The sequence below is a fragment of the Cryptomeria japonica genome, chromosome 6, assembly GCF_030272615.1.
Source record: "Cryptomeria japonica chromosome 6, Sugi_1.0, whole genome shotgun sequence".
NCBI classification, from domain to species: domain Eukaryota; kingdom Viridiplantae; phylum Streptophyta; class Pinopsida; order Cupressales; family Cupressaceae; genus Cryptomeria; species Cryptomeria japonica.
In genome coordinates, this window is record NC_081410.1 from 481,900,055 (window position 1) to 481,925,829 (window position 25,775).

Below are 25,775 nucleotides of genomic sequence, written 5' to 3' on the forward strand. Positions count from 1 at the left end.
GAACTTGCATATTAGTCTTGGAACTTGTGCCAGGGTATTGCAGTTCAATCTGAGCTATAGATCTTCATGTCGACTTTCCTTTGCCTTATATTCGTTAACAAATTTCATTCACGGCTCACCAATCATTTAATCAGTTCCAGCTCATCAGCTTCCTTCATTAAATACCGCATGTAAACATTTAATGCATTCTGTTATAGCTCGGTTACAACTCGATAACAACTCGGTGAATACTAAACTTCACTCGATAGACATTCTGCCTTCATTAACCGATAGAGATAACCTTAGGGTTTACCGACTAGGTTCCTTAGGGTTTACCGACTAGGTTCTTTGCTTGATAACATAGTATAGTATTAACCTTTACATTTTACAACATATTTATGATGTTAAAACAATCTAAAACATCATGATCTCATCATTGTCTAACTCGGTACTAGTTGCCCATTGAATACCTTATTCATCCCCTTATTCATCATATTCTTTCTTGTGTCTTTTACCGACATCTTTATAATCTTTAAATCATACTTCTCAAGATATGGTAACATTATACTGAATTAGAAAATCAATTTCTTGACATCAATGACAAAATAATAATATCAAGATAGTAAACATCTTTAATCAGTTATATCCATAATCATCAACAACCTTCTCAATATCCTTATGAAATTCCAACAATCTTTCATTGTCTTTTATAATGCAATATTGCCAACACATGAAAGTATTATTTGCATGCAATGTCTCTATCATTCAGATTGTCTAGATATCTTTTGATTTTCTTTCCAACTGGTAGGCTTACATCCCAAGCAAATTCTCCTTCAACGACAATGAATTTAAAATGTAGAAAACTAGGCATACAATCAATGATCCAAAGTGAAAGGGATAACCATCATTTTTAGTCAACTCAATGTTACTCAATATTTTCTATCTCAGTAATTCACACAAACCATAATTCATTGTTGCCTTAGTCATTTGATAAGCAACATACACAACTATAGCCAAAGTAGAACCTTCTTTGTTCTAAAAATAAATCTTATAAGAGATGCCCATATAAACATATCTTACTAGAGGGTCTGAAATAGTGTCAATTCTCAAAGCTCTTTGATCTCCTATCATGCCTGTCAATGCTTCAACCTCTTTGCTCCTTCGTCGATATGGTTCCTTCTAAACAAAGACCAATAACTGCCTTCAAAGCTTCCTTAATAATTGTATAAGGTCTATTTTGCCAAATACAATCATCATGAATTATGTTGAGTACAATCTTGACCACTTCATCATCAATTAGCATCGGAAATTCACTCGAAACGTCCAAACCCTTGTGACCTAATTCTTTAATTGACTGCAATTTTTTCCTAGAAAGAGAGTCTCCAAGAATCTTGATTTTCACATTGTCATATTCTTCAATTTGCACATTAACAAACTTGTAAATATCTTCAAGGCATATCACTCTAGGCAGTAATGATGAAAATGCACCAATTGAAATATCTCTTATAGGTTCTTTCATGAATTTCTTAAACTTGGGTTGAGACTCATCATCATGACTAACAAACTTGCTATAATCCATGAGATAAGGGTTATAAATTCCTTTGCAACACTTATTTTGCTTGAGTACTTCTTTTCGCTCTTCAAATTGTCGATTCACCACTAGCAAAATGATCAAAAAATCACATTAAATACTTTTTCAAAAGACCCAAGGTTTTATCACCAAACCTGTCATGTCACCAAAAAGATGCTAGACTATTTTGTCTATGAATAGTGACCTTCCAAACCATCGCATTTCACCACACAACAATATTTTTTGTCATGATCTTCATCAAGAGTTCAAATATATCATCATACTTAACATATCAACTTGCTGTGACAACAACATCAACTTATCGGAGGGGATTTCTGCACCAGAGTCGGATGCAGTAACACTTTTTGTCAATTCTAATTCCTTCTTTCTCGAAATCCTTTTCATTTCATTTCTTACTTCTTTGACATCAATCTTCTTTACTGCTTCATTTTTCCTTACTAAATTGTCTTTTTTTATATATTTGCTTCTACATGCTTTAGCAATGTGTCCAAATTTATTGCAACTGAAATATTTGACATTTCTCTTCTCTGAGTTCCTTGTAGCTATTCAAGATCTGCATTGATTAGCATTATTGCTAAAACCATTGCATAACTGACAATAACCATGAAATAATTTATTTCTTCCATCAACAATTTGATTTCTGTAATTACTAGCCTTATGACCAAATTTCTTACATGCAAAATACTAAGCATTCTAATTCACTATGTTTCTAGATTATAGAGCTTCGTGTCCAGTATTACAGGAGAAACAATAACTGTTAAATGAGGAGTACCTTTGAGTGTTAGGTTTCCTGACCGAAGGTTTCTATTGTCAGAAAAGTTTACACCCTTGCTGAACACTAATGCTCAGCAACCTTGTGAAACATGGAAACAACCTCCAAGTGTGGGACCTTGTGCATATGAGGTTTAATCTTCGGAGAATGTTGACTTCCTTTCCAATCAGGATGTAGTGTTGAACCAACTCAACACTTGTAAATCCTATTCTACTGAATTGCAGAGAAAAGGGGAGAAAGAGATGTAGAAAGGGAAATGAAAGGAGATACACCAAGATTGAATTGATCTTTCCCTGCCTATGACTACACAAGACATCAATGAAAGATACACAAATATTTATCTATAATCTAGCCCCAAGGAGAACAAAGAAGTTAGAACTTAATACAATTTTGGGAGGGATTTAAGAAATATCCCATAAGCACATTTAACACAATCAGCAATTTGGAATCGGAGAAAGAAAAGCAAACTACAGATGGAAGGTGAAATACACACAACACATTTGACAACAAAAATTAGGTAAAGAAGATAACTTTATTAACATAAAGGCAAGGCAAAATATAGTTACAGAAGAGAATTTATAAGAGAAAAGAGATAAGACCCTAAAAAAATATACAAAATTGCCTTTATAGGTAAGGCATAACTCAGATAAAACACTAGATTTAGAAACTCTAACCGACTAGGGTTAGGTGACAGAGGGAGAAAAGAACCAAAATTAGATAGAATATCTGATGTTGTGTGCTAGAGAAGATGCCACAGGGAGTTACTAGAGTCTATGGAGATATAAATTCACAAAAAAAAAAATGGACGGTCCTGGAAGGAGATGGCGTCTAAAGTTCCCTTAGTTAGGCCAAAAAATCCTCTACGCACCATAAATGAGCATGGGAGACCCTGGAAAACTTCTGCAAAATCTATAAGGAGTAATGATACTCAATCTGCATTAACTAGAGGTGGTTGGAACACATTTTGATCAGAAATGGCACATCGATAAGACCTGCATTCAATTTCGACCTTATAGGTCGACAACCACCATGACAACTGTTTGAAATATAACATTCATCCCCAAGTTTGAACCTTGGTCGCTAGATCATCCTTTCGTGCGTGGGTGAATGGCTAATATGCGCCTAGAAACCCTCAAAATGACCCTCAATGATCAAATAATACATAGTCGTTGATATTTCCCTTAAGAAACATTGTATTATTATCCCTTGCATGTGTAGTTTTGTCGGCCCCACCATCTAGGTTAAATCCATCGAAGAGAGAAATCCCTTTAAAGAGACACAAATAAAGTCTCTTCGATCATGAACACCCACTATAGCCATCAGAGACTCGGCAAGATGAGATGAAGATCTCACCAAATGGTTGATGGACAAAAGAAAATCCACCTTAGCATGGGCCCACCATCGAAGGAACCCATTAGAGACAACCAAACGAGATGAAGATCTCTTTGAGTCGTTGATGGACAAAAGAAACTTGAGATATGCCTACCCTACCAATCAGAGGAACCCATCAGAGACTCAGGCAAATGAGATGAAGATCTCGTAGAGTGGTTGATGGGCAAAAGAGAATCCACCTCAACCTGGGCCCACCACAATCAACATGAACCACTCGAAGACATTGTGCTTTGCGGATACAATAAAAATGTCTCCTCAAAGAAGAGATTCTCGTCCACTGGTAGCCGGTAAGATAGGGCTCGTGAAAGAACGTATGGGGACCCTCCAACCGATGGCACTTAAGTGATGTGACGGCCTAAGTTGGTCAACAAAAAAAATAGAACAAGGATAGCAAAAGGGATAAAGCAAGAAGCCTTGAGGGTTTAGGTATCTAGGCCTTGGGGGAAAATGCAGGGTTTAGCAATTAGGTTATCTCATATTGATTGTCTGCATGGCTTAGGTTGACACAAAAATTGTCAATAGTTTCCTTTTGAGGATTTTCTTATTCTGGGGTTGTCTACCTTTGTTTGTTTCTTCAGTGCACTATTCAAATTCAATCTTCTTCATCTTGCCTTTGTCTTTACTTCTTTGATTTGAACATTCACGAGCTTCAAAACCTAATCCACTTTTATCTTCTCAATATTTCTACATAGCCATCATTTCATCAAGTTTCTTATTACTTTCCTTGAATTCATCTTTAGATCTCAAGGTTACAAATTCTTGTTACAATATTGAGAATTCTCCAGTCTTCTGTTTGATTAAGCCATTCAGATATTCTTTCATTTTCTTTCTTTCTTCAACTTGTACCTTTAGAAATTGATAATTTTTTTATTTGCTTGCTTCAATTCCTTGTTGACCTCCTTGTATATTTCTTTGAATTTTTTGATTTGATCTCTCAGCTTTCTAATGCACTCATTTGTTTCTTTGATATTTTATTTCAAATCTTTGTTCTCACTCTCCATGTTCTTAATATCTTCAAGGGGAGTGCAACTCTCCATCCAGAAGAATTTCTTTTGCACTCAACTTAGGAGTCATCGGTATTCAACCAACAAGATCTCCCTCAAGCAATTGAGCTTAAAAAAAAGTGACCAAAGCTCTAATACCAATTTCTGACTGACTGAAATACTCAGGGGGGGGTGGGGTGAATTAGTATTTCCAAAACTCTTTTCAATAAATCTAGTTATTTTTTCTTTGCAAATTATTGCAATCAGATAAAGTAAGTGATTAAATAAACAACAAGAAAAAAATCAACACATGCAAGAGAACACCATATTTTTGCGTGGAAACCTGTTGGGGAAATTTTGCAAAGAGGGTTAACTCTCAATATAATATAACTAGTTATAGAATATTACAATGCTCACTACAAGGCTCACTACTTGAGGCTCACTGCCAAAAGGGAGGCTCATTGCCCAAGAGAATAAACAAAATGAACTGCTAACATTGCATCTTACATATGCATGAATTATAGTTCCAATTAGGCTCAATAGGCTATCTTCAACCTTTACTCGCTCTTCAACAATCTGCTTCAATCACATATGATCAAACCATCACACTTTTTTCTTTATATCTTCATCTCCTTCTATATCTCTTTATCATACATCCAAATCATAATGATACATATCAAAAGGAATACATCTTATATATATACCGATCCAAATATCAAGTCGGCCATACATGTCTTACACACTATTCAAAATACATCATATGTTTCACGCTCATAGGTCGGCCAAATACATAACAAAAATTAAATACAACTAGGATATGCACACTATCCACATTGTTTAACCATGTCCCAAAACCGCAAGATAAAAATCACTTAATCAAAGAAATGTGGATGCCAAAACTAATTATTCTATTCTAGAGGAATAGGGCAACTGACAGACTAAAATGATATACCAAGCATCTCACCTTCTAGAGATCCAAAACATGTGAAATCTAGAATATAGTTATATTTGATATCCATAAGCGTACTACCCAAACTATAGACCCATACCTGCAACTGCGGAGCAATGCAAAGAAAAATATTATGGATGAAATCACCAAAATACCAGAGAAATAACATAACAAGTCAACAAAGATATGTTGACATCAATGGCAACCAGTAGTCAATACAACATTCTCCTTCATCAATGAAAAAACTCCAACAATTTCCTGTAAGTAGACATGGGCATGACTACTTATTTGAGGTAGTTGAAAATTTTATAAAAATGTATAAAACAAACAATCATAGGAAAATAAGCAATTGAATTATTTTTTAACAATATACGTGCTATGGAGTAGGATGGACGATGTTGAGTCCAAAAATCACTATTTACACTTTTAAAGGAATCCATCTACTTCAAGCAGTAGAAATATCATTTTGAAGGGGGAACAAATCAAGTCATCAACAAAATGTGTGATTAAAGACAAATTGTTAAGAGTGGATAATCTCTCCTTTGATTCAGGCTTAACTAGACCCAAGATGGTGTTCCTGGAGGTATCCTTAATAGGATTAAGCATAACTAAAATTAAAAAATTAAAAAAATAAGGCAATAAGTGTCATAAATTATGCTCCTTAAATTAATGAGTCCAATTTCACACTCTCCTAGCACTCATTTTAGTAATTATCATTCCTTTATGCATTGTAGGACCTTTTCTAGAATTAATTTAATATTTAATTCAATATTATGAGTCCACTTTTACTTTAGTACATCAACACTTTCCTATTTGGGCCCTTAGTTTAAGTGTGCCCTTTGTCTTATTTCATTTTAAGCTTATATGGGTCCTATCTCATTTTAAAGTTCAATGTACTTTTTATCCCTCTTAAATATTCTCATTTTTCATATAAATTATAGATCTAGTATCAAGGCCCTATTATCTGTCTACCTTGAAATTTTGGAACTATTTTGTCAAGAATATGGGGCGTATACCCATAGTATAACACTTTTTGGCTAAAATTTTGAGAGGATAATATAATGGCATTGACATTTCCAAATCTATCCTTTATTTTTGAAATTGATTATTTTCAGTCAGCCAAAAACTGAATTTACCTGGAGAAATCTACATAATAAATCTCTCCTAATTTATTTCATCATCCCATCTCATTATTATTCTATAATTTCAATTCAAGACAAACTATTCTTCTCCAAGAGAAGATCTAAGTTTAAGCAGCATTGAGCTACAATACTTCAATTATGTTTTCATGATGGATTTTATGATGATTTATCATGTTATTGAATCAACACATGGAGGCGTTATCCTAAGAGCATTGCATCATAAATTGAAGGTATAATCATTTCAATTAATCATTTCACTTCAGATTTATATTTCCTTATCGTCATTTTTGTAGGGTTGATTCCAACCCAAGGTTTGATTGAGGCAAGCCCGTATACAGTCCAACACCACTTTTCTCTCCTTGTGTGCAGATCCAAGCTTGAAAATGGATTTTAGGTTTAGACAAAGTACACAAGAGTACAATGTATATAGAGATAGAGGCAACTAGAGGAAATTCAATAGAAAAGAGGAGGACTAGGGCACCTATCACCATAGTCCAGGTGTTTTCACCTAAAAATTGACCAAGAGGAAGATTGAAAGCTCATGAGTTTAGTTGGGTTCCTATTCTACACCTCGACACTTGTAAAGACTATGCATTCTAGCCCCATAGTTAACCCATTTTGAGCTCAAATTTATGTGGCAAGTTCCCCTCTGCATTCCCTCTCCTATTTGGGTTTATTCTCTGATTATATGTTATGTATTTGTTTGTGTATGTTTTTCATTGTCAATTTTGCACCTTTTATCCTAGTTCTTCCATCCAACTTATCCAATCAATCAATTCAATAGGAAAATAACTAATCATTGTACTCAGCTCTCCCAAGGGTTTAAAGTTGGGCCTATTGTTTGTTCTCCTATTTAATCAATGTGATTGGGTTTAATGCCTAGTTTCTATGTTTAGACTAGTGAATCCCAATTCCCTACATTAGATTTTGGTGAACCCGACATATCTTATACTTGCATTATCTTCTTATTTTCAGTTTTAAATTTGGTTTTGCATGAAATTTTCAAAAATTCATTGCATACATTAGTTGAACATTTATGTAGTTACATCATTGTTAATTAATATTAAATATAAGTATCATGTTCAATCATATTGCATTTTATAAATGGAGTTGTTATCTTCTTTTGCTAATTCAATTTCAATATTTATCGAAGATGTTCATGATGTTCCCTTTTATGCATATGAGGATAGCTTATATCTTCCTTTTATCCGTAACTAAAATTTATCCTCTCCCAAAATTGGTCCTACCCATGAAGATATTTTGGTGCAAGAAGAGATTATCGACACTTTTTCCAAACATCCCCCTCCGAGTAATGAGACTTTGAGGAATAATGTTGGCCCTTTTCCTAAAATATACCCCTCCCCTCCCATGAGGATCTTTTAGTGGAAGAGGATGATAACATGAAAATCATATTTAATGTTAATTTACCTTCCATTTATGGTATCTTTTCTAGAGATGAAGCATTGATGGATGTTGATAATCCCTCTCCCAAATTTTGTCCTACTCATGAGGATACCTTGGAGTAAAAGGATGATGTCATTAGCACTTTCTATGTTCTCTTTCCTAAATATAAACCTCATCAAGTCAATTCCAATCATAATATATTCATGTGAATCCTAAAAAATTTATCCACCTTCATCAAGATGTCCTTCAACCTCAAAACAAACTAGCAATTATTGTTAAAGGTAGAGTGAATCATCAACCCAATTATCAAGCAATAACTCACACATATTCCAATGTTATTCTCCCATCCCAACATTTTTCTTCCTCCATCACTACATCCTTCACAACATGTTGGTAAGGAGTATTCTCTTTGATGCAGGAGAATCCCCAGTTCTTGGCAATCTTGCATCAACCAAAAACATTTCTTTTAGTTTGTTTTCTGTTTTGCAGTTTTAGCATTTCTTCTTGCATTTTCTTACCTTTTCTCACCAGATCTTGCGGAGATGTATTTTGCTTGTAATCATGATTATCTTCCTTATTCCTGATCCGCAAGATGTTCAGACCATTTTCCAGCAAGTTATTGCTTCCGGATTCCAAGGTAGTTTTTTGGCTTAGAACATCGGAACTACTCGGACCTATTTGCTATTGGAGAATCTGGTGGATCCTTTCCATAGCTTGCGGAACCCCAGTTTATTGTTTTCAACATTCCTAGGCATGTGGCTGACTTTCCCTCTGATCCAACCTGGTGGTTTTTCACGTTTCATCATGTTCATCGTTGTTTGATTCTTCTTGGGTCGACCAGATCCCTCTAGACCATATAAATCAATGTAATTTAGCTTGTAGTAAGCAGTAGCTAGAACCGGAAAGATCTATCTTGAGGTTAAGAGGTTCAATATTGACTGAGACTGTAATTGAGCATGTTTGTATCAGGCTAGTGAGTCGAATCTGTACCCCGCATGTTATCGACAGATTGTAAACAATTTTTATGATATAATCAATCAGTTTTGTATTGCCTCCATCATCTTGTCTTGCTTCCATTGTGTTTACTCTTGTTGCATGGTCCAAATAGATCTCATTGAGGTTCCTTCTAATTGTGACTGCACCAAGTGGTATTAGAGCAAGATTTCATTCCAGAGATTGTGTTGTCCTAAAGATTTTGTTGTGGGGTGGTGGATTGTGGATCCAACTTGCAGTTGCAGAGGACTGGGATGAAGATGGCATGAAGAGGAAGTAGGAATGGTGGAGCATGTGGGAATGCAAATCGTGTTGTGATGGAAATGTTGATAGGAATTGTAACCCGGTTAGAAGTCATTGAGACAACCCAGAGAAGAGGCTGACATATTGAAGATGTGAGTGAAGATGAAGAACAAGAAGCACCGGCAGAACAAGTAAAAAACCCATCAGCGATCGATCCAGATGAAGAGAGGTTCTTGAGGGTTTTGATTAGAGAGAACACCAAACCACATTTTACCCCACTGGAGTATGATGGTAAGTTGGATTCGGATGATTTAATGGATTGGATCGCAGAGATGGAGAAGTACTTTGATTTTGAGAACACCGCAGAGGAAAGGAAGGTGAAATATGCATGTACCTGGTTGAAAGGTCATGCATATCTTTGGTAGGAACACTTGTAGGTTGATAGACAGAGAAGAGGCAAACAAAAGATCAAATCATGGGAGTGGATCATTGCCAAGTTGAAATCAAATTTTATGTCAGTTGATTACCAAGTAAATTTGTTATGAAAGTTACAGAACTTGAAGCAGAAAGAATCAAGTGTGAAGGAGTACATCGAAGCATTCTGCAAGTTGAATATTAGATCCAGACATGTCAATGATGAGATTGAACAAGTTGCAAGATATTTGAATGGGTTATAGATGTCTATACAGGATGAACTCAGTTTGATCAAGTTGTAGAGTGTTGAAGAAGCTTACCAATATGCCTTGAAAGAAGAAGAGAAGTTGAACAAAAGACATGAGCAGAGATAGAGAGGTATAGGTGGAAGGTTTTTTGGAGCAAGATTTCAAGGAGGAAGAGGAACCTATACTGATCAGAAGAAGGAGAAGGAAGTAAAGAAAGATGGTAGTTCATACTGGAAGGATGACAAAAATTTCTAGCGGGAAGAGAACCTGATGGTTACCGGAATGAAAGTTTTGGAAAAGATGATAGAAGACAAGATAAGAGAGTGTTTAGAGGAACTTCCTTTAAGTGTGGAGGGGAAGGACATCATGCTTTTTAATGTAAAAAGACAAATAATACTAGGAGAACAAAATTGGTAGAATAAATCCCCACCAGACCAGCTAACAAATCAAAAGATAGAGAATTGTTGATGATGAGGAGAGCCTTGTGTCAACCGAAGAGGATGAAGAGCCCTTGCAGAGAAGAAATTTGTTCAAGACCAGATGTAAGGTATCCGGTAAGTGTTGTAAAGTAGTTATTGATAGTGGTAGTTTAGATAATCTTGTTTCAAAAGAGATGGTGAATAAATTGAAGTTGGAAAGATTAAGACACCCTACACCTTACCAAATAGCATGGATCCAGGATGATCATAAGTTGTTAGTGAGTGAGCAATGCTTGGTGAAATTGAAAATTGGAAATTATCATGATGAAGTTTTGTGTGATATTATACCTATGGATATTTGTCACATTTTATTGGGTAGACCTTGGCAGTTTGATGGACAGGCAATACATGATGGAAGAAATAACATATACACTATTGTAGCAAATGGGATGAAGCAAATCTTGTTACCCTTGGAGGAACCCCTGAAGAGTGAGGTATGTACAAATGATAGAATATGTTTGGTGGATGGAAGGAAATTCCTAGATGGAATGAGACATAAGAACGTGTTTTTTGCCTTAGTTCCTAGGAAGACTAAGAATCTAGAGCATGAAGAAGAACAATTGGAGGAGATAAAAGAATTGATGACAGAGTATGAAGACATCATCTCAGATAATGTGTCTGATGGATGACCACCTATGAGGAGTATCAGTCATTGCATGAATCTGATTCCCAAAGCTAGTTTGCCTAACAAAGTTGCACACAGGATGACACCAACAGAGAATGAAGAGTTGAATAGACAAGTGTAGAAATTGTTGAGGAAAGGTTTGATCATGGAAACCTTGAGTCCTTGTGCAATACTAGTCATGCTAGCACCTAAGAAGAATAGAGAATGGAGGATGTGTACTGATTCTGAGGCAATAAACAAGATCACAGTGAAGTACTGGTTTGCTTTCCCTAGGATGGATGACATAATGGACTGCTTGAGTGGAGAAAAATACTACACAAAGATGGACTTGAAGAGTGGATATCATCAAATCAAAATTAGAAAAGGAGATGAGTGGAAGACAACATTCAAGACAAATGAAGGATCGTACGAATGGTTGGTTATGCCTTTTGGGTTGACTAATGCACGAAGTACTTTCATGAGGTTGATGAATGAGGTATTGAAGAAATTCTTGGGTAAGTTTGTTATTGTATATTTGGATTCCATTTTGATTTACAGTAAGACAAAAGAAGAACATTTGTTGCATTTATGACAAGTTTTGCAAAGATTGAGAGAAGAGAAGTTGATAAATCTTAAGAAACACAGTTTCATGAAGGAAGAGTTAGTCTATCTAGGATTTGTGATATCTATGGATGGATTGAAGATGGACCCTAAGAAGGTAAGAGAAATTGTTGAATGGCCTACACCGGAAAGAATTGGAGAAGTAAGATTATTTCATGGATTGGCTAGTTTCTAAAGGAAATTTATCAAGAATTTCAATTCGGTTTGTAACCCTATGACTGATACAATGAGAGGAGATAGGAAATAATTCAAATGGACAACCAGAGAAAATAAGAATTTTGAATTGTTGAAGCAAAAGGTGACTAAGTAGCCTGTGTTAGCTTTACCGGATTTCAACAAAGTATTTCAAGTGGACTGTGATGCAAGTGGGAATGCAGTTGGAGCCATGTTAAGTCAGGAAGGGAGAGCAGTAGCTTATTTCAGTGAAAAGTTGAATGATGCCAGGAGGAGATATTCAATGTATGATCAATAATTTTATGTCATAGTTCAAGCCTTGAAGAAGTGGAGACATTACTTGTTGCCTAAGGATTTTGTGTTGTATATTGATCATCAAGCCTTGCAATATTTGAACAGTCAGAGTAAGTTGAATCAGAGACATATGAGATGGGTATAATTCTTGTGGAGTTACACCTTTGTGTTGAAACATAGGAGTGAAAAGTCAAACAAAGTTGTTGTGCATTGAGTAGAAGAAGAAGTTTGTTGATTGAGATGGGAGTGACAGTATTAATATTTGAAGAGTTGAAGACCTTGAATGATGATGACCCAGATTTTGCAGAACCTTGGAAAGAATTTAGAGCACCGGTTATGGTAGATAGAAGTAAGTGGTTGAATTATTTCATTCAGGATGGGATGTTATTCAGAGGAGTTCAGTTGTGCATACCTAAGAGTTATATGAGGGAGAATCTGATAAAGGAGAAGCATAGAGGAGGATTAGTCAGACACTTTGGTATTGACAAAATAGTAGTATTAGTGAGTGAACATTACTTTTGGCCTCAGATTCACAAGGATGTCAGGAAATTTGTCCAAAGCTGTAGAGTTTGTCAGGTTTCAAAAGGTAGTAGTTAGAATGTGGGATTGTATAAGCCTTTGACAGTACTGGAGAGACCTTGGGAGGACATAAGCATGGATTTCATAATTGGATTGCCTAAGTCACAAAGATTGAATGATTCGATATTTGTGGTGGTGGATAGATTCTTGAAGATGGCTCATTTCATACCTTGTAAGAAGACATCAGATGTAGTGCATATAGCTGACTTATTTTTCAAGGAAGTGGCGAGATTGCATGGATTACCTAAGAGCATAGTTTCATACAGAGACACTAAGTTTTTTGGTTATTTTTAGAGAACACTTTGGAAGAAGATGAAGACAAATTTGAAATTTAGTTCTACTTTTCACCCATAGACTGGTGGACAAACAAAGGTAGTAAACAAGAGTTTGGGAAATTTGTTGAGATGTTAGGTCTGAGAGAAGACCGGAAGTTGGGATTTGATTCACAAGTAGAGTTTGGCTACAAAAATTCAGTGAACGGGAGTACCAAAAGAATACCTTCTGAGATTGTTACCGGAGGACACCCTAGAGGTATATCATAATTGAGGTATATCAGTAATGAAGACAAGAGGAGCACAAAAGTAGAAGAATTTGGAGATCACATGAAGAGCTTACATATTCAGGTTAAACAACAATTGGAGAATATGAACAACAGTTATAAGGAGAAAGAAGATGAGAAGAGAAGACATAAGGAATTTGAAGTTGGTGATGAAGTGATGGTGTATTAGAGGAAGGAAATATTTCTAGTTGGAACCTATAACAAGTTGCAGATGAGAAAGTTTGAACCTTGCAAGATCTTGAGGAATTTCAATTCCGGAAATGCCTATGAAGTAGAGCTACTCGATAGTTTGATTATTTCACCTATATTCAACATTGTAGATCTACATCAGTATCATCAATCAGAATTCAGTGAAGATAATATTACAGACTTGGAGAAGCAGTTGCCCCAAGAGGAACCAGATCAGATTGAAGACATTTTGGACAGTAGGATTGGGCGTAGTACCCGGAGCAGTCAGTACAAGGAGTATCTTGTGAAATGGAAGGACTTACCGATTGAAGACTCTTCTTGGATTTCTCAGATAGAGGTAGACCATCTTGGTTTTCCTCTAACCCCACCAAAGTGAGAGACTCACTTATTCAACAACCCTGGATGTCTAATGCAGGAGCATCCCTGATTCTTGGCAATCTTGCATCAACCAAAAAAATTCTTTTAGTTTGTTTTTTGTTTTGCAGTTTCAACATTTCTTCCTCCATTTTCTTGCCTTTGCTCACTGAATCTTGCATAGCTGGATTTTTCTTGTAATCATGATTATCTTCCTTATTCCTAAGCTGTGGGACATTTGGGCCATTTTCCGACAAGTTATCGCTTCTGGATTCTGAGGCAGTTTTGTGGCTTAGAACACCAAAACCGCTTGAACCTATTTTCTATTGGCAAATCTTGTGGATCGTCTCCATAGCTTGTAGAGCCCTAGTTCATTGTTTCCAGCATTCCTTTGTGTGTGGATGACCTTCCCTCTAATCTGCACTTCTTCCTTTGGATTTTCTAAAGGATTTTCATTAGCAGAGGCCAACCTGGTGGTTTTACACGTTTCATCATGTTCATCGTTGTTTGATTCTTCTTGGGCTGACTGGATCCCTCTAGACCATATAAAACAATGTAATTTATCTTGTAGTAAGTAGTAGTTAGAACTGGAAAGATTTATCTTGAGGTTAAGAGGTATAGTATTGACTAAGACTGTAATTGAGCATGTTTGTATCAGGCCAGTGAGCTGAATTTGTAGTCTGCATGTTGCTGACAGATTGTAAATAGTTTTCATGATATAATCAATCTTTTTTGCATTGTCTCCATCATCTTGTTTTGCTTCCATTGTGTTTACTCTTGCTGCACGGTCCATATAGATCTCATTGAGGTCCCTCCTAGTCATGATTGCACCAATCTTGTTGAGCAATTTCATGCTATTTTATCTATTATATCCCTTCAGGACTTGATTCAAACTTTTCCTACATACTATCAGATGCTCCAAGAAGCCTTATAGAAGGTAGTTACCTCACCTTCTACTAGACCAAATGAGGTAGTAGTCATTCTTGATTGTATGCATGAAACAAAGAAAAATATTGTGCTCCATCAACATGAGTTACCTCCTTTATAAATTCAAAATCAATGTGATCTCCTCATGATCGTTTTCCTTGTAAATGTTATTTCCATACGAAGAACTTTAGTGGATAATGGATCAATTCTTAATGTGTGTAGCATTGACTTGTTGCATTAAATTAATGCAGATACTTTCTTATTCAACCTGTTTCTCTTTCTATTCATGACTTTGATAATGTTGGCACACATCATTAGGTACAATTAAATTGCCTATAAAATAGGTCATGTGATAGGTAGACCTTGGATTCATGTTATGCAAGAAGTGCCTTCTACTCTTCATCGCAATCTCAATATTATCTATAATAACAATATGTATACCTTACAAGGTGATAATAATTTGCAAAAAGAATAAAATCTCAATCTCCTTCAATTTCTTCAATTCTTCTCCAATACAATCAAATGTATCATCTCCTACCAAAAATACTCCTTCACTTCAAGAGGTATTTTTAGAGGATGAACGGGGGTCATTAGAATTCACACCCTCCTTTTATGGATAATATAAAGTTCATAAATTTAAGACTCAAGCTTCAATGGAGCCTAGTGTGTTAATTTTTCAACCTTTTAAAACCATTCCAACTTATTCCTAGCACATATCTTGATATTCATTAGGGATCTTTAAACTCTGATCCAATTAAGACTAAGATTCAACCCTCTCCTCCTATAATTTCAACATCCACTCCTACACTTGATTTGAAAAAAAATTATGGTCTTGGTTTCAAAATCTTTTTTGAAAATGGCTTCAATGCACATGGTTTAGGATATGTGCAACAAAGAATTGATACTCATGAGTAATCTATAATGCACTTTTCTAATGAAGGTTTAGGTTTCCAACCTCCTCCTTTGTTAATATCCCCTCCCCCATTGTCTAGTACACTTGTCTTCTTCTCCCAATTTTTTATTACAATAAGAGAGTTTTGTATGAGCTTCTTAAGGCCAACTTGATTACTATTCCTTTGAAAAACAAAGGAAGAATTGTAAACAAAATATTTATAATCCTTATTTTTGTAAATATCATCAAATCCATGGCCATTCCACCAATAAATGTCATGACTTGGAGACTAAAATTAAACAACTTATTGTAACTGGTATCATTCAAATAATAGGTGACAATGGATTGTAACCTCATATTATCTCTTTTAAATAACATTTATACCTTCATCAAGCCTCCTTGTTGCACTATCATGTAGTGTTTTTGTTCAAAATAATGTTGATTTGTGATATTTTAGTACTCTCTCCTACAACATAACTTAGCATAAATAAACGTATGACATTATGAAAATATCTTAGGATGACATTATATTTATAGATTTTTGGACTAGAGGATGGATAGCTAGGATCAAAAGTAAAGATCGAGGGTTCAAATTGGTTGAGAGCCTTGTGTGGATGAAAATAGGACAAGGTTTGTAATATGATTGGTTCATAGAGAGGGGGGAAATATTGAAGAGGAATTTATGGTTGAGGATCCCCTTGGAAAAGGTGAAAGGTCAACATAAAAGGGGTACTTGGGAGTACCCTTGTGGGATGGGAAAGTTCTTTGATCCATCTAACATTGTACCAAGGACATGTCGCATGTACAAATGCCCATGTCTTGTGTACAAAGGACCCATGACTTTGTAAACCTTGGAAGATGTGTGATTTGAGAGAATAAATGAAATGTTTAAAAAGTGCAAGAGGGAAATTAAGAGGTTAATGAATTTTAACCCACTCAATTGAAATTAGACGAAAAGGTAGATTAAATAAATAGAAGCATTTCATTAATTTTTTGGATGAGGATGGGAGTTTAAAATAAATAAATATTTTACTTTATTTATTTAAGGTGATTAGAAGAAGGATGATTAAATGCTAAATGGTTAGAAACAAGATCAAGAGAATATTGATTTTACTAATTACTCAATAAAATACTATTTATTTAATAAGAGGATAAAATTTGAATAATTAATTGAATAAATAAGGATTTGTTCAATCAATATAGAGGAAATTACCAGGTTATTAAGTAATTGATGATGTGTTGATTTTAGATGTCTAGATTTTTTTTCTATTTAAGGTGGTGTTATGAAATGACATCTTTTCATAAAAGAATAAAAACTAGTTGGGTGAGAAGAAATATGCTCTAGTCATTTGAAGTAGTGATTACGAGGATGGATATGTTGGCAACAACAATGAAGGAAAACTGAGAAGGGGAGGGTGAATCATTTTTCACTGGATTAACAAACTTAATCACAATCACAAATTTGATAAACTACAGCAACAACAAAGATAAGAAAATTGGTAACACAACACACAACACCAAGATTTTGACGTGGAAAACCCGGTTAAGGGAGAAAACATGGTGGGGACCTACCCACAATAAGATGATACTCTGCATTAGTATGTGTAAATATTACAATGGGGAATGCACCTGCATTCAGTCTCACTGCCTAGAGCTCACTGCTCAAAATATAATGACCCGGAAGACTACAACCCTTAGGGAAGCCTCACTGAATTACAACAAGATTCAAACTACCATCTGGAAGGAATGAACTACAATGATAGCATCTACTAATGCCTGATGACAATTTCGGTTAAGCACATATGTCTGCTCTGTACCACTCCAAAATTATGCTCAATCGCAATGTCGAAGGATGTATTCAATTGTTCACACCTTTTCTACTCTTAGATAATGCAGACATCACACCCATACATGAATTACATTAATATGAAACCTATTTATACAATTCATCAACCTTGACAACAAGGTCAACTAAACCCCTAACACCTAATTACAAAATTATATTACACGATACAAGGATCGACCACTGGACAAATATAATGATATACATGACATAACATGAACCTAAATCAAATCTCTAAATACACAACACCACCGAAAATCATGTCAAGATCAACCGCAACACGCTACACCATCAAGAATACCATATAACATGAAGAACAACACCGGTTTAGCAAAATCACCATAAAATTGCACAATGATCAATGTGGATCATCAAAAAAAATAGGACATAATTAGGAAACACCATCAAGAACATTAGAAACATCAGCAATAGCTGTACCAACACCACTTATCAAATCTTCATCGATCATCATCTAAACTTCAAGAATACTCAAACAACAGGAACTGTCACGAAGAAATATAACCTACAGAGCACCAAATCATGAATCATATGAAATGAAGATACACAAGATCATTCCAAACAATATCCCAAAGTCTCAGCTCAAGATCTGATCACATCGGGATATACTGGAGGAAATACCGAACTCTGCAAAGCACTGATCAAAAAAACCAAAATGCAAACCGGATCATATGATATGATCAATTAAGCTTCCCGGATCACCAAAACCAATATAGAAGGATGTAGTAGCACTAGAAGTACTCCAAACACCAAATCATGAAACCAATAAACCGATATGTAATCACCGAAGCAATAAATCACAGGAATATGTTGACATCAATGACAACAACATATCCTAGCAGCAACAATGACCAACAATCTCCCCCTTTGGCATTGATGGCAACATATGAATGTGAAAAACAATCAATGCAAGGAAAGAAAACGTCTCTAACAAACTCCCCTAAGATCAGGTTGCTAGAATAGTTTTTCACATGCTTCTCTCCCCCTTTGACATCAATGACAAAGGTCTTCAAAACAAAAAACCAAACTCATTCTCCCTCTTTGATAAACAAATCATGATTCTCTCCTCCTTAAACATATAACCAGTCCAAAAATAGACTACTCCACCAGAGGAGCAACATAAACTCATCAATCTAGAAAAGAGGATAAGACTGTGGAATCCACCGGATTGATGCAACTCAATGCATCTAGTTCCCATCAGGAGAGGTAGATACCCCTAAATTGTCTCTTAAATAAACAAATGTATATGCAGGCATGGGCTTAGTAAAAATACCAACAATTTGTTCGTTTGTAGACACATATTTTAACTTCACTTCCTCTTCACTGACTTTTTCTCTAAAGAAATGATACTTGATTGATACATGTTTAGTCTTTGAGTGTTGCACCAAGTTCTTTGACATATTAATAGCACTGGAATTATCATAGTATATGTCAGTAGGCTCATCATAGATAACTTTGATATCCTTCAGCATTTTCTTCATCCAAACTACCTGAGTGCAGTTACTAGTAGCAGCAATGTACTCAACTTCAACAACAGATAAGGACATTGAATCTTGTTTCTTACTTGCCCATGAAACCAATTTCTTACCCAAAAAGAAAGCACCACTGGAGGTACTCTTCTGGTCATCAACACCACCAGCCCAATCAACATCAGTGTAAGCAGTTAACATGAAATCATCATTCCTCGGATACCACAAACCATAACCCATAGTTCCTTTCAAGTATCTAAATATCCTCTTTGCAGCAGTGACATGACTCTTTTTCGGATCAGCTTGATATCTAGCAACCATGCACACAATGTGCATAATATCAGGTCTAGTAAGATATAGTAGTCTACTAGCCATAGATCTGTACAAAGTCTGATTATCTTTCAGAGATTTATCATTTTTAGATAATTTGCAGTCAGTCACCATAGGAGTTTCAACCAGTTTGGAATCTTCTAATCCAAACTTCTTCAGTAATTCCTTCACATATTTAGTTTGAGATATAAAAATACCTTTTCTAGTCTGTGAAATCTGCAATCCTAAGAAAAATTTCATCTCTTCTATCATAGACATCTCAAATTCTTTCTGCATATCACCGATAGACTTCATGCTCAAGTTATCATGTCCTCCAAAGATAATATCATCAACAAAAACTTCAACAATCAAAATGTTATCATTCTCAATCTTGAAATATAGATTACTATTAGTAGTACCTTTATTAAATCTCAGTTTCAACAAATACCTATCCAATCTAGCAGTGTAAAAGTACAAAGGTGTGTCACACTTTTATAAAGGAAATGGTCAATGCTGATTGAAATTTTTAAGTAAATCAATAGAAATTGAAATATATGTTTTGAATTTTGAAATGATGTAAACTAATAAAATTTATATTCTTTTGTCTATTTTATGTTTGTAATTTTAATAAAAAAATTTAAAATTATTTGAATGTAGTTTTTTATAAAGTAAACACCGTAATTTAGTTGTTGATAAAATGTTGAAATTGAAGTTATACAAGCCACCACACTTTAATTAGTAAATTTCACTTTTTTTTAATCAATTTTTTTTTTTATATTGATAACTTGAAACTTTAGTGCATGGATATATTTTTTACTATTTTTTATAAATATATATTTTTCAATAAATTTGAAAAGTTGCGTGTGCTGAAATATAACTCTTTCCAATTCCCACCATTTTTTTTCTTAATTATTTATCCAAATTAGAAAAATAATTATATCATCTTGACATAGATTCCTTTCTCTACTGCATCATATTTCTTTCAAAAAATTTAAATAAATTTTAGTATTTTTCCTTGACAAGATAATCAAACTTAATTTTAGTGCTGATGACCTACTTTCAATAAAAATAAAATATAAAATATAAAAAGTAATTAAAATATTAAAAGATATATATTTTTGAAAGTTCACTTATAGATCTATAAAAGGGTATTTTTACATTTCAAAAAAAATATTATTTATAAGAGTAGGAGTTGTTAAAACATCGAGGCTTCTTTTTTTTTGCAATTAGACCCAAAGTGGTATAAAATATACATTTAGTACACAGTTCCAATTGGAAAAGTTGTGGTCCACATATACCTTATCTATAATGAATCTATATAGACCATATGTTTAACTAAAATTAATTTTTAGTTAGAATTACTTAAATTCACTTGTGTTGATAAGTTAGCCTGAAACGTGACACGGTTTTGTGCTTTTACCCAGCATACCAGGCTCTAGGGGCGTGCTTCAATCCATAAAGAGCTTTCTTCAGTTTACATACCATGTCTCCATCATCTAATAATGAAAATCCATCAGGTTTCTCAATGTAGACTTCTTCCTCAAGATCACCATTCAGAAAGGTTGCCTTGACATCCATCTGATATACCTTGAAATCCTTATAAGTAGCATATGCAAGTAATAGTCTAAAAGCTCAAGTCTAGCTACCAGAGGAAAAGTCTCCTCATAATCAATTCCTTCTTTCTGTGAATATCATTTGCATATCAGTCTTGCCTTATTTATGACAACTTCACCGACTTCATTCAATTTGTTCCTGAATACCCATTTAGTACCAATCACATTCTTGTCTTTAGGTCTAGGCACAAGCTCCCATGTATTATTCTTTTCAATCTGATCTAATTCATCTTCCATAGCCTTTATCCAATTTTCATCTTTGCAAGATTCAACGACATTTTTAGGTTCAATTTTGGAAATCAAGCCTACCTCTTCAGCAGCTAGTCTTCTCCTCGTCATCACACCTTTGTTTTTATTACCAATGATCTGATTTTCAAAGTGATTCAATCTTACATACCTCGGGGTCTTCTAATTATTCTGATTTTCAGGTTCCTGCACCTCTTCACCGACAACAACAACATCAGGATTAATAGTCTCTACCAGATCATTTTGCTTCAATTCTTTAGTCTGATTTAGTGTTAGAACAACATACTTATCATCATACCCGCATGCTCTGATCTCTTTTCCATATTTCTCATCAACTTTCACATTTGCACTCTCCACTATTTTTCTCAGTCTCTTATTGTAGCATTGGTAGGCTTTTCTCTTTGTTGAATACCCCATTAAAATTCCTTCATCACTTCTTGCATCAAACTTTCCTATATCGTCATCTCTCTTGGTATAACACTTGCTTCAAAAAATTCTGAAATATCTCACAATAGGAACATGACCAAACCATAGCTCATAAAGAGTCTTACCGATATCACCTTTTATATGAACTTAGTTGAATGTGTAAACAACAGTGCTAAAAGTTTCTCTCCAATAGATCTATGGAGCATTCCCTTCAATCAACATAGTCCTTGTAGCATCCAAGACAATTTTGTTCTTCCTTTCAACATTTTGTTGTGGGGTTCTAGGAGCAGATAATTGTCTTCTAATTCCATGCTTCTCACATAATGAATTAAACTCACCGGAACAAAATTCTCCTCCTTTGTCAGATCTCAAATATTTCACCTTCAATCATGTCTTTATCAACCTTTGCTTTAAATATCTTGAATTTTTCTAATGCTTCTAATTTATCCTTCAAAAACACAACCCACATCATTCTAGAATAATCATCAATCAGTAACATAAAATATATTTCACCCTACACACTTCTGATATTTGTAGGTCCACATAGGTCAGTATGCACAAGATCTAACAATCCATCAGATGTATACTGCTTACTCTTGAAATAAATTCTTGTTTGCTTTCTCATTTGACATTCCTTACATACCAGATTAGCAGGCTTAGCAATTTTAGGCAAATCTCTAATAGCTTGTGTAGAACTAATCTTAATCATTGAATCAAAGTTAACATGACACATTCTCCTATGCTACAACCAACTTTCATCAATCTAAGCAATCAAACAACTTTTCTCACCAGCATTCAAATGAAAGATATTACCTTCAATCTTAGTTCTTGATGCAATCTCTATTTTAGAGGCATTTAGGATTATGCATTTTCCATTCTTGAACTGAAAATCATAACCTTTGTCCACCATCTTTGCAACACTTAAAAGATTATACTTCAAACCTTAAACATACAAGACATCGTCAGTGTTATGCTTACCATCAAAGGAAATAGAACCTCTACCATGGATCACACAGGCTTTGTCATCTCCAAATCTTACTATTCCACCATCATATCTTTCCATATTCACAAATTTGCTTTAATCACCGGTTATATGATGTGAACAACTGCTATTGATTACCCATTCATCGTTCTCTTTAATTTTAGCAGCTAAAGCTTTCTCCTTAATAATGCATCTTGTGGAATCAACAGGTATCAGTCCATTCTCTTTAATGGCAATAAACACAACTTCGTCTCCTTTTGATTCTTCATTTGTAACACCTTCATCAGAAACATAATAACACTTCTTCCGATGCTTATACTTCCAGTTAGACTTGTAGGGCTTATCATACTTCTCATGCTTTTCATATCTATCATTCCTATCATGCTTATCAAATTTATCATGCCTAACATATTTAGACATTCTCTCTGGGCATCTAGAGGCAAAATGTCCTATCTTATTGCAAGAGAAACATTTAGAGGCAATTTTCCATCATACTTACTGGCTCCCTTAGGCAATCTTCGGGCAATCAATGTTTCAAGCTCTTCCAATTCTCTTTCTTTCTCTTCCATCTCTCTTCTCTCTCTCTTTCATATCTGGATATTCTACATTCTTCAGGGTCATACTTCTGCTTTCCATATATAGATGCTCTAAATGTTGTCTCAAACTTTCCATGTGATTCACCAAACTCACTCAGTTCAAATGCAACGATCTTTCCAATGAACATATCTCTTGTCATAGTAGTCACTCTCTAGATCTCATCAATAGTAGCTACCTTATGTTTGTAAGTAGGAGGCAATGATCTCAACACCTTAGCAACAATTTCATCTTCTTCAAGGGTTCCACAAGCACATCTGATACCTAGGACAAGTTCATTCACCTTACCCATAAAGGAATTTATGTTCTCATCTTCTCCCATTCTTAGCATCTCATACTTCCCTTTCAAACTCTACAACTTAGAAACTTTGACTTGTTTATCTCCTTCATACAAGGTTTCAAGCTTCTCCCAAATCTCATGTGCAGTCTGAAGTCTATTACATTAGTCATCTTTGAATCAGTCAGGGTGCTCAACAATGCTTCCTTAGCTCTAATGTTGTTTTCAACTTTCTTGATATCATCAGCAGTAACTGGTCCATTCGGAGAAACATAATAGGCATTCTTAGTAATCTTCCAGTAATCCTCTCCAAGACATCTCAGGTGTACCTCCATCCGGTTCTTCCCTATAGCATAGTTATTTCCATCAAATCTCAGACTCTCCTTCTTAAAGATAACACTTCCACTTCGAGTTGCCATCTTGGATCTCCTCAAGTGGTTAAGCTTCTTTTGGAGGATCTAGATCTGATACCAATTGTTGGAAACAACAATGAAGGAAAACTAATAGGGGGGGTGAATCCGTTTTCACCATATTAACAAACTTAACCACAATCACAAATTTGATAAATTGCAACAAAAACAAAGATAAGAAAATTGGAAACACAACACACAACACCAAGATTTTGACGTGGAAAACCCGATTAAGGGAAAAACCATGGTGGGGACCTACCCACAATAAGATGATACTCTATAGTAGTATGTGTAAATATTACAATGGGGAATGCAGCTTCATTCAGGCTCACTGCCTAAAGCTCGCTGCTCAAAATATAATGACCCAGAAGGCTACAACCCTTATGGAAGCCTCACTAACTTACAACAAGATTCAGACTACAATCCGAAAGGACTGAACTACAATAATAGCATTTGCTAATGCCTGATGATAGTTCCAGTTAAGCACATATGTCTACTCTGCACCACTCCAAAATTATGCTTAATCACAATGTTGAAGGATGTATTCGCTTGTTCGCACCTTTTCTACTCTTTGATAATGCAAACATCTTACCCATACATGAATTACATGAATATGATACCTATTTATACAATTCATCAACCTTGACAACAAGGTCAGCTAAACCCTCAATACCTAATTACAAAATTACATTACACGATACAAAGATCGACCACCGGACCAATATAATGATATACATGACATAACATGGACCTAAATCAAATCTCCAAATATGCAACACCACCGGAAATCATGCCAAGATCAACCACAACACGCTATATCACCAAGAATACCACATAAAATGAAGAACAACACCGGTTCAGCAAAATCACCAAAAAAATTTAAAAACATCAGCAAGCATGTTAGAATCATCGGCAACAGTTGCACCAACACCACTTATCAAATCTTCATCGATCAGCATCTAAACCTCAAGAATACTCAAACAACAACAATTGTCACAAAGAAAGATAACCCGTGGAGCACCAAATCATGAACCATCTGAAATGAAGATACACAAGATCATCCCAAACAATATCTTAAAGTATCAGCTTGAGATTTTATCACACTGGAATATACCAGAGAAAATACTAAACTCTGTAAAGCACTGATCAGAAAAACCAAAGTTCAAACCAGATCATATGATATGATCAATTAAGCTTACCAGATCACCAAAACCAATACAGAAGGATGTAGTAACACTAGAAGTACTCCAAAAACCGAATCATGAAACCAATAAACCAATCTGCAATCATCGGAGCAATAAATCACTGGAATATGTTGACATCAATGACAACAACATATCCAAGCAGCAATAATGGCCAACATGATAATGGGGTAGGATAATACCCTCTTTAGAGGATAGGGGGTTTGGGAGAAAATATGCAATATATATGAAATAAAAGAGGTTAAGGGATAGGTGATAAAGAGATGAAGGGACATTGAAAAGAGGATAAAATTATTAATTATGCTAGATTGGCTTAAGCACCATTTATTTGGTATAGCATGAGATATTATGTACCAAGTTTTAAAGAACAAGGGTGACAATGTTTCCCAAGCATAAGAAAAGACAACTCACAAGTAACTCTATATTGTATAAAAATAAGATATGAAAGATCATGATATCTCTATTGTAGGCAGGTTGCAAGGACCAATACAAATGCAAGAAAAATATGCACACAAACATACATGCAATAAGCCACAAAATGATACAAAAACAAATATGATGTTTGCCTACTGAAGCTAAAAAAATCAAGATTGATTAATATATG